The 11,769-nt window shown below is 35.5% G+C and overlaps 1 protein-coding gene across 9 annotated transcripts in view; it reads right to left on the reverse strand.

Annotated features, from left to right (window-relative positions):
- The window catches only part of LOC129577942 (mushroom body large-type Kenyon cell-specific protein 1), a 56,302-nt gene extending 45,095 nt beyond the window's left edge, over positions 1-11,207 (reverse strand). For 2 of the 9 annotated variants that reach the window (XM_055465810.1, XM_055465805.1), the window contains exon 1: positions 9,904-11,207. The gene's annotated coding sequence lies outside the window, so the exon portion shown is untranslated. The remainder of the gene's footprint in view (positions 1-9,903) is intronic. The other 7 variants (XM_055465812.1, XM_055465807.1, XM_055465806.1 and 4 more) reach the window with 7 other exon arrangements.
- Between the last annotated feature and the right edge of the window lie 562 nt (positions 11,208-11,769).

Genomic DNA, 11,769 nt, shown 5'->3' on the forward strand with positions numbered 1-11,769 from the left:
GAAATTCAAAAACATGTACTTGGTATCGTGGTTTGATTATGTTATCCTGACTAGATAAAAAGAAGAATGAAATACACACCTGCATTGCCACGGTTTCTTTGCGTGCACTAACAACAACAACAATAACAACAGCAAAGCTGTGGTAACCGCAAAAATGGGTATGACTTTTAAACATTAAATAGAAAACAAACGAACGTAAAATATTAGGTTGAAAAGTTATGCAGTTTCATAGTGGAAATAATGCGCGCGATAATAAAGAGTAACCATAGCTATTTGGGAGTGAATATATCTACTATTTCAAGTAAATATGCGAACAACTCATGATAAAATAGCGAATAGGTGAAGCGTTGATAAAATAATTTATCGCGATGCACCTTGTCGTAGTCATCACAAGTCGTCTCTCTCGCTCTCTATCTCTGTTTGTTGTCGACATCGTCGTCGTCGCCGTTTATTTTGAGCTTATTTGTCTGTTCCACGTCTGCTCTGGATAAATGAATTAATTGTACGCTTTACTGTTATAAGCAAAAGATGGCAAGTGAACACCATGTCCGTCATACAATTTTACATTAAATTATTTTACTTGCGGCTATAAAAACTTGTTGCATTCACTATTGGCCAGATATTATGCACGGAGTGTGGCAAAGCGTCGAACGCAGCAACAGAAACAGCAACAGCAGCAGCAGCAGCAGCAAAGCTGTTTATGTGTATGGCTGCACTATTTCGAAAGTCATACCATGCACTTGATACGGTTTTTGTTTATTCATACCTAATGCAATCGACATTTTAGACTTGATCTTGGTCCTTGGCCAGAGAGACATAAATGGTATAATCAAATATCACTATTTATGAACGTGCCAACACTAACAATGCAGTGGCCATTGAAAATGTGCAAATCGAGTTGCGTTCTATGCATGATGTGCCCAGAGACACAATAAGATTGAAGATCGCTTGCATTAACACCACTTCAGATTGCCCTGTTCAAGTTTCAGCATCCATACACAATTGTACACAATTGTTTTGCCAACCAGTAGCCGGCAAATTATTACATAAATTATCGAAAATGACACACGCGAATCGCCGGACGCATTCAATGCACCGCACCGCACATTACAACATTCATGATAGACTGTCAGGATTCAGGGGTGTGTATTGCCGCCGGCATCCAAAATCAACTGTTCGAGATAAGCCGTACTTTTCTATTTGAAAATATGCATTGATTTAACTGAACATAGAAAAAAAACATATTCAATTTTTTGTTGTGATTTTGAAATTCTGAGTGAAGTTTTTGTTTTTTTCTTCATTGAAAACAGTTTTGGGCAACGTATTTTTGGATCATCGAACAAACAGTTAACTTGTATTAAACCATAACTGTTTATGAATTAACTTTGCGTTAATTTTTATGCTCATTTGAATCAATTCATTGAGGAAAATTGAATGAAAACATTTTCTAAACAAAACATCCCGGCGGAATGGAACATCAATTCTATTTCGAATGGTAAAATAAAAGCTTCTCTAGAGTTCTTCATGTTCAGAAGAATTTGAACGAGTTCAATATGTGTTTACGAAGCAGTTAAAAAGAAAATATTTAGAGAATAAAAATAGTAGTCACATTTGAAAAAACTATAACTAGAATCGGGTGTTGCGATGGAGAAAAAAAAGAAGATTTACCGATGTTGTTTTGTTCAATGCATCGTTTTTTATTCTGAAGAATTTTGAGGAATCAATGCGCGCTAGCATGCACACAGAATAAAAACAGCATCATTGTTAAGCTATTTGTAACCTGTTACATGTTCAATGTAATTTTCAGTTGCTTGAGTTACTTTGCAGACATGCAAAAAGCGCATATTTATTTGGATTTATTGAGATATGTCGTTCAAACGTACGACAATTGTGCACACCATTGGTTGCTGTTTCTGTTGCTCTCTTCTTTTTCTTCTTATCCAACTGTGTGATAATTGTTGTTTTTTCTTTATCGCTCAAAACGCACACAAAATCCATTTATATATTGATAAAATGATGTAGAAGAAATGCGAAACGCTTTTAAATATTTCCTAATAACTCATAAAAACGTCGATCAAGAAATGCGATCAAGAAACTGTGTAGTCTATTTAATGCGCTATTCAGAAGAATCTATTTGAAATTAAAAGCAAAAAAAAGGCGAAGCGAAGAAGAAGAGGAAACACACAGCAGCAACAGCAGCAGCAGTAGCAGTGGCAATGCATTCATGTAATGAGTGCAGCTCTTTTTATGACTGGATTTTTCCATAGCAAGCCATTGAGTTACGATACAAAAAGCAGCTTTATTGTTGCTGAGCCCAAAACAAAATCAGCAACAAAATTACTTAAAATGGGAAATCTGGAAATCAAAGAAAAACATGAATCTGAACTGCATCATCAAGAATCAAGAATAGTATTAAATTACAAAATGGCGGTCGCATTATATTCTCTCTCTCTCTCCCTCTCTTTCTTCCTGAGTTTTTTTTAAACAACACACACACGCACGCATTGTGCACTCACTCAGTATGAACAACAAACAAACAAAAAAATAATATAGAATTGAAATAAACAGGGGAAAAAGCAGATTTTATCTCGTCATATTATTAAATTTTTAATATGGCAAAATATGAATGCGCTAACCAAAGCAAAATTGCGCGAAAAAAAAACTCAACACATCACATCACACTCAACCAAAATTCTGCGTTTGGTGCAGGAGCGCGCGCGCACAGCGTTCATACGGAGAATAGCTATAGCACAACTTGTTTATTCATCGAAAGAAAAAAAAGAGATGTGCAAATTGGTGATCTATTAAACGAGAAAAGATCGAGACGAAGCGCGCGCGCGCTTGCGTGTATGGGTGCTTAGATGCGCGTATCTGCGTTTGCAAACGGGTAAGGTGCATTTTGAGCTGAAGCAAGCATCTTTCATGATCAAATCGTGGCAACCGATTAACAACTCGTTGTATTATTCTATATAGATCTGTGTTTGATTCCTCTCTCTCTCTCTCTCTCTCTCTCTCTCTTCTCTCTCTCGCTCTCGCTCTTGCTCTTCGGTTTGCTTAGTTCTTTTGTACTGACTCGACCGTTCATATCGAGTGTCAAAGTGTGCGCATGCATTTGATTTAATCGTTTGAATAGCACCTTGAGAAGATACGTCAATCAACAAAACAGCTAAAAAGCAAAAGCAATTCGCATTACTACTTCATTTGTGAGTCAAAATAATTTGCTGCTTTTTATTTATTATACAGGAAACGAAATTCTTTATTTTTTTTTCGTATAGAATTCAAGTTTTCTCCTCGTCCGCGCACTCACCAAGCAAAACGCGGTGATAATGAATGATATTTGAATTGAGTCAAAATGGAATTTGTTGAAATTTTAATTTCGTTTTATTTGGTAATGAAATGAAATTCAAGTGTCAAAGACTATGCTGATAACAACTTCCTTAAATGAGCGCGGGACATCGAATTTTTCATCGCAGTTTTTTATTCTTGCCGTTGTTGCTTGGAATGGAATTACTCATTTTAGCGAGAAATGCACGAATATTGCATTATCCGCAAACAATTCGAGAAAAAATCATTAACAACTATTCAAAAGAATCAGAAAGTAGTTGTTGTGTGTTCTATTCAGTTGAAAAAATTGAGTGCCCATAAGTGCCGTATAAAAATGTTGAAGACTTTTCGATGCCACAACACAAAAATACAAGCAACCTATGAAAGATACATAAGTTGCACTGAAACATAAATGTTTCACAATTTCAAATTGAAGGGACGACGCGCGTTGATGTGAAAGCTTGCCATTTACGAAAAAAAAATGTTTGATCAGCATTAAAAAAAAATTGAAAAACATTTGCGTTTATATTTTAAGAATTCAGTGCATTTTATCGCATCAAAATATGTACTAGAACATGTCGAGGAGCGAGCGATGAATGTTTCTATCGTTAATGGCCAATCAGATGAAATACTGCTCGAAGGAGGTAACAATTTTTACATCATTCCGTCGGAATTGAAATTCTTCTTCTTCTTCTTCTTATTTTTCGTTTCTGAAACGATGACTCGGTGTGATTGTATTTTGTTCACTTTATCTGCTTTCCACACTGTTTTCATTTCGCTTTTCTCATTCCGTTTTTATTATGAACCTTTTAATGTAACGAACAATAAACATAAAAACTATAAATCCGGAAGTGTAAAGCCAAAAACTCGTAAAAGAGAACGAAATTTATATACATGGGATGAAGTTAAAAAAAAAAAGAAAGAAAGAAAGAGATATAAGAGAGAGAGAGAGAGAGAGAGAGAGAGAGAGAGAGAGAGCTAGACTAGCCAGTAATATCAGCGATGGACTATGTTGTTTCGCCTCCCCGCGAACTCGCGTGCATTCTTTTTTTCTGTTCTTAAAAAATGACGTTTTTGGATGAAATGTAGAAGATGTGCATTCTCAAACATTCTTGAAAGACCTGCAATTTTTGAGTCAAAACCATTTAAAATCCTTTGGAAAAGCTTCCAAGAGCTGATTTGATTAAGCGCTAACTTAAATTGGTTTTTTTTTTCATTCTGTACCGTCTTTAGTTTCAATTTACTTAGGACTATCTGAGGCGGAGACTTTCACAGTGTTACTGGTTGGAAGGATATGACGATGAACGCGCGAAAAAACTGAACGAAAAATGAAACGTGTGCAAAAAAAAGAAGAAGAACGACAAGAGGAGAGCAGAAAAAAAGCTGGAATGAGCGAGTGGCAAGCGAAAAAAAACACACAGCGAAAGAAACGAAAAAATCGATCGATTTTTTTTAAGTAGAACCGAAGTAAAGAACTAACGATGTCTGCATTTTTTTCACACAGTAACTATGTACATGAACCCACTTTGGGAAGTGTTTGTATGTAGAAGTGCTGATGTCATATACGCTCATTTCACTCAACTTAATAGACGATTTTCGTATGTGCATCTATAGGAAAGTATGTGCATGTGCAAATGTATGAGCAAACCCCATATTTCGTAGTTTGGTCTTCTTTCAGCGACAAAATAATAATACGCAAGGCTAAAGAGCGTATGAAAAGAAATGCTGGGAAATCTCTCATTTTCGCCTGGTAAAAACCTCCGTACACCGTTCGGTTTGGTTTGCATTCAGAAAAAGCCACGAAAAAGCAAACAAAACGATGAAGAAGAAAAAAAGTAAAACAAATATTGCTTCAGCATAAGCGATGGAGAAATAAAAAAAAAAGAAGAAAAATTGAAACACTGAACGGACTGGCCAAGACTGGCTCCTTTCACACATTTTTGTATACCAATTGCTATATAGTAATGATATGTATATGTATATACATGTACATGTCTCTTCCGCACTCTCCAATGCTATATCCTTTTTTTTATTTCTTCTTGTTTTTTTTTCGCCGCACTGTAGCCCATTCCTTGTAACGAATGCAAAAAAGGTGACTCTGTCAATTTAAATCGGACCATTATGTACACCAAACGCAGTATTAGTCGCAAGTATGGTAGATAATTCACGAAGGATGGAACATACTCGCTTGCTCGAGCACATAGAGGATATGATCTCTTGACGCTCGACAACTAAAAGTGTACATTACATGCACAAAACCGAATCTGCACGACACATAGAACCGTTGAAACAATGAAGCCAAACACACAACATGCAAACATGCTGTCTCGATTGCATCAAATGTCCTTTCTGCTCCCATGTACACGCATTTTGTTACAATTTACTCCATTATTTATTTTGAAATTTCAATCCAGAATTACGAGCGCGTAGCAATCGACACACAACGCATTGCATTTAGCACGTACACACCAATCTAAGCATAGCACAAGTCAATCCTCTTTTCTTCAACCATACATCCATTGATATCGAATCTATGGTTAAGTCTTCATTATGTGTGTGTGTGTGTGTGTGTGTGCGCGCGCTCGTGTACGAGTTGAAAATTGAAATTTTTCCTTTTGCAATCAAACATTTTCATTTTATTTTTCCTTCACTCGGCTGCCAAAGATCATGTAACCGAAATTGGAGCAATGAAACGGAATGAAATATTTTCGCTAATCAAATACATGAAATGAATATGTCGCTATGCCTGTGTTTCTATGAAACATTTGAAATTTAATTCGAAATTTAAAATGAAATTTCCATCTCACTCGAACACACACTATTTGTATGCTAGTTTTTTTTTTCATTTCAACTTTGTGTAGTAATATCGAGAAATTTTTCTTCCGCGTTGAGATAAGTGCAACGCGCGCGCATTTCTGATTAAGCAAATAGAATAATAAATCTTTTGGCGGAATTGAGTCATTCGACGGAAATGAACTCTTCCTTGACGGGCGATTGCCAAAGTGTGATTGTTTTTTCGTTGGAAAAAACAAAAACAAAATTGAATACGTGGAAAATCTTTATGAAATTCACTAGCGTTTCTTTCGTTAATGAAATGATTTTGACGTGTGTCGTTTCTGAGCGGCATTTTCCATTACGAAATTAAAACATTTTGAAATGACACAAAAAAAGAATGAAAGAAAAAAAAAAGAATTAAAATCAACTAAAGTTTCAGCCGAGGGTTATCTACATGTCCTTCGAAATTAATTGATAAAGAATGTTTTTTTTTGTCGCCACATGAAAATAGCCGATTAGAATAGAATAACTTATCCTGGTATAAAGTTGAAACTCGACACAAACTAAACTGTACGACAGATTTTGTCGGGAGCAACGTGTCCAAAAAAAAAAATTCATTTCGATTCTTAGTCTCTTTCTTTTCAATGTCATTAGTCGAAATAAAATGAATTGAGCGCTGCATAAACGAAAGCGCCTGCAATCTATTTAACCTTTTGGGGCGACAGTACGATTCTCTCTTCTTCTTTTTTTGTCAACTAAGCGCAATAAATTGGAGCACATACATACGCCGACGTAAAGATGATGCAGAGAGTTGTTAAAATTGCGAATGCACTACAAATATTTACGACCTTTCAACAACAATTTTACATTTATTTATTTGTACTTCTTTTTCTAATCCCTGACGTGCGCATGAGAGCAAAAAAAACAACACACACATACAAACGACAAAAAAACGAGAGTCAATAAAAATCGAATCGAATCGAATGCCATCGAATTGACAACCACGAATATTCGCTCATGTATTTCAATTTAAATTTTAAATTTGTTTCAATTGATAATACAATCTGCACGAAAAATAAAATTGTTGTTATTGAAGAGAAAAAAAAACAACAACATAAAATCAACGACAAAACTAACAGCAACAAGCAAATTTCAAATTCAATTCTTATTTGGGATGACATATTTGAATTGTTTATTTTTACTGATAGCGCGCGTTTATTTGAATTCAGCACATATTCAAAATTCACAAACAATGGCTAAACAATAAACGACCGACCATTTAATTGGCAACGACGCTGATAACAGCGCGTTTTCAATTATTATTTTCTATTGCATGACAGCCGAATTTGCTTTCAGTTCGAGTTTTTTTTTTTCAATTCAATTATTTTCGCGCCGGTTTTTTCCTCTCGTATTCGATTCATTTTAAATATTTTGCCGTTAATTGAATGCACGTTGGCACGAGTAAAGCTACAGTATTTTTTTTTGTTCAATCGAAAAATAGCTTTAATTACACATTCTAAATATTTGATTTGGAGAAGAAAAAAAAAGCGGAGCAGCTAAATCACATGGAAAATGTAATAGATTGCATATGCATCGAATTGACGAAGAGCAAAAGTAACAAAGGAAACCAAAAAAGAGCGAGCGAGCTAGCAAGCGAGAAAGAGAGAGAGAGAGAGAAAGAGAGAGAGAGAGAGAGAGAGAGAGAGAGCGAAACTAAAATGTTGACACAAACACTATGAAGCATATTGTAAGTGATCGGCACAGCATGCATGGACAGGATCGTCGCTGTGTGTGCAATCATGAACGCGTTAAATGGTTAATATATACACGTACATACGCGAACATGTGTCAGCCATCTTCGATTAAGATTCTGGGCTATAGATTCATGGAATTCGGTGTGTAAATTTGTGTTCGTGTCATTCAATGTCTTTTTGGGGCCGATTGGAAAATGGTTCTAATCGCTTGATTTTTCGCCACATATCGATATTTCTGTTCTGCGTGTTCTTTTTTTTCTGTCATTTTCACGCGCTTCTTATCGCGCGACTGATACACTCCAAATAGTGCGGTTGAATGAAAAGCTTTTGAAATAATGAGTAGCTTGATGATAAAGCAGCACCCAGATCACGCAATAAAAATGTCCAGCACATAGAACGGCGGTGATGCGTTCACTTTAACGCTTACGTTGATATATCTACAGTGTAAAACTTCTAAGCGGATTGTGTATGCGTACTTGAATCTGGTGTGCGACCAAAGTAACGAAAAATTCTTCAAAAATACTTTGGATCGCAATACTTTAGTACGGCGTATGTGTCACAAATTTCTTGTGAATATTTGTTGATTGGGCACAATCAAAACCACGATGACTCAAAGCAAATGCCCGCCCATTTGATTCGGCCGGGGATGTAAGACCAATCACACGCAATTCCATTTAAACAAAGAAAAACGTGGCACGAAGAATGTTAAAAGAAATATTGAATTGATCAAGAAACGGCGGCGAAAAAAGCGCATTTATCCTTGAATTCTTGATTCGTGTTAAAAAAAAATGTGAAGGAAAAGGCATGAAGTAAACAACGCGTTTGCTAAGAGTCAAGGTGCGAATCAATAAAAACATTACCATACGACAACGAGTGTGTTTAGCGCTAAGCACAAAATAAAGCCAATCGATCGTCTCTCACCGTATCTCAATTTTACTTGACATCTCTCTCGCAAAACATGCATTAAATCATGAATCTGAATATAATTCGTGCGCGCAACTTATGAATAAATATGTATTTAATAAGTCTAGAAAAGTGTGTATGCGTGAGAGAGAGAGAGAGAGAAAAAAAGCCTATACGTTTTTTTCCCTCATACATATTATGAATTCAACGACATTTTAAATTGAAAACAACAAAATTCTAAAACGTCTACATCAATGAGTATCAGCGAGATAAAAGAAAATTGAAGAAATAACAAATTCAACGGTAACACAACAAGTAATTTAATGAAAAATAAAACTCCAGTTAAATGACAGCATAGAAATCCAAAACGCTAATTACCTTGATCAAACTCGTTTCAATTTTATAGATTCGTTCGTATGTTTGTATATACATTTGTGTGTATGTGTGTGTATGTGTACGTGTGTGTGTGTGTGTGTGTATGAATGAGTGAGTGAGTGCTTTTTTTGCGCGTTCTCTTCCTTGTTGCGTTTGAAGTACCATACGTTCGATTCGATGCGATAAATTAATAATGTCAATTCACATTGAAAACCACGTCATCACATTTAATGTGCATGTTTTGTGCATGCCTTTTTGTCAGCCGAAAAAAAAAACGAATACAAATTGAGTCACTGTAGCGCTGCCTTCGCGATCAACTAGCTCTAACTATGCAATTTAAGTTGAAAGAAGGAATAGATAGAGATTTTTGTTTGAGTTTTTTTTCTTTCCTCCCCAATTCACAAATGATTTACTGCGTTCGGATTCGTCGATTCATCGATCCGAATTTGTTTTTTTTTTCGGTGTGGTCAAAAAGTTATCGCCGATAGTTTATTTATGAATTGGGTGGAGGGGAAAACCGAAAAAAATACATGCGGAATTTTGATCGGACAGGACAGAAGGAAAAATGAAAGCAAAATAGAAAAAGCCACAAATATTACACAGAAAAAAAAGGTTTTGAAGATTCACGTCAGTACATAATTTAATTTAACTTCTTATTTGTTTTCGTGTGTGTGTGTGTGTGTGTGTGTGTGATGTCGATTGGTCGAAATTTAACATTGTATTTACTTTGGAACGCAATTGGTTAAAACATTTTAGCTTTTTGTTCACTTACACAAAAATGGAATTATTTGGCGAAATTGTCATTAGCCGCTTGAATGTAAATGGATTCATGCGACGGTTATTTAAACAAAATAAAAAGTAAAACCAACGGAAAATGGAATTTAATACAACGATGCGTGTCCCTCAAGTTGAAGTACTTTGATTTTGGATTCGTTCTGTTCGTTAAGTAAATGACAATTGCACTGGCGGATTATTTTCTTCTATTTTTTTTCTCATCATTTCCTTACTAATACGTTTTTTTTTCTTTCATTTCATCACATGTCACAGAATCAACAAAATAAAAAATGAAACAATTCCACTTAATCAAATGACATTCAAAATGTTTGCAGTCGTAATTAGTTCAATCGTTCATCAAATGCGGATATTTTGTACTAAATAGTTGATTTCTTTTTACATTGCATTGCCACTCGGATTTTTTCACATATCAATTTTATATAGATATTACATATTTGCACAGTCGACGGCTGTTGTCGGTTTCGGGAAGAGATGTGTCCGTTTTCCGTCGTTATTTTTCTCTTTCTCTCTCTCTCTCTTTCTCTCGTTAGTTTTAGCAGCTTTTAAACACACAATTTAATCATTACTATTAGAACTAAATCGACAAAACTACTTCACTGCATCGTTTCTGAACAGCATTTTAGTAACATCGTGCCGTACGCACGCTGTTGTAGAATTTGTGATGCCACTGCATTTTGTTCTAACTTTTATTTTACTGTCCAAATTTTATATTCCATTTTTTTTCTTTAAAAAAGAAATGTTTTATTAAACGCGAGCCTTCTTCATAGTTCACGTATTTTTCGCAATCTATCTTTCTCTCTCCCGCTCTGTCTTTCGCTGTCAGTTGCGGTTAAAATGACAAAAGCCGACCAATATTTGCAGTAGAACTTAACCGAACCAAAAATGCAGTTCGAATGGTATATGCTTACGCGCGTTGATGATGTTTTGTATATACGGGTTCGTTTATATTTTTCTTTTTGTTGCGAAAAATGTACAAAAATTTATTGAAAAACAACAAAAAATCGTCGGTTTTTTCGCGGAATTTTCGATTTAAAAAAAAAAAAAAAATTTAATGAAAAAATTGGAAAGAGGAAAATGTGAAATAGAAGATATATTTGGTTCAAGAAAAACTAAAGAAGAAAATCGATAGGAAAAAACACACACCAAAAAATATAAAATGTGTTTTTTTATTCAGTTCTTTACAATTTTAGAGCGACTCAGTAACTAAAATTTTATATACATTGCATATAGAGAGAAGCGAGTGTAACCTTCATTGCCTGCGTCCCATGCCGTTCTACACCCTTTCCAAACCACTACTCTCTTTCAGCACAAACGCATACACATAAACCGCACCGATCCGAAACGCGCTTGCAAAGGAAAAAAAATCCGAACATGCATTTTACTCGTCTCTCTCTCTCTCTCTCTCTCTCTCTCTCTCTATACACGAACATGCAACCGTACGTGAAAAACAGAAAACACAAAACAGCAAACAGATAATGCTTCTCATACTTTTATTATGCATATTTATCGGTGAGAATGCTTTTTTTTCGCTGTGTAAGTGTAGTTTTTCTCTCTTTCCATGCATACAACAATACCTCGATACCTCAATACCGAATACTGTGAGCTAAGTTGAGCTCACACTCATGCTAGAGCTGTATACGACCACGATTACGTGTGTTAAAGCGGCCGAACGTCTACACATGGCATACAAAGTGCATTTTATTCTTACCGCTATACCGTCTATGTCGCGCGCGCGAGAGAGATTCAGCAATGCTATGGTGTGTGCTCGGGTACTATCTATTTCTCTTTTTGTCGTGTACTCGTTTTCTTTTGATTGAAACAGTACGAAGCAAGTAATTGTACG

This window comes from Sitodiplosis mosellana, unplaced genomic scaffold (assembly GCF_009176505.1).
Source record: "Sitodiplosis mosellana isolate CC-2019 unplaced genomic scaffold, AAFC_SMos_1.0 Smas_scaffold_6226, whole genome shotgun sequence".
Classification (NCBI taxonomy): Eukaryota; Metazoa; Arthropoda; class Insecta; order Diptera; family Cecidomyiidae; genus Sitodiplosis; species Sitodiplosis mosellana.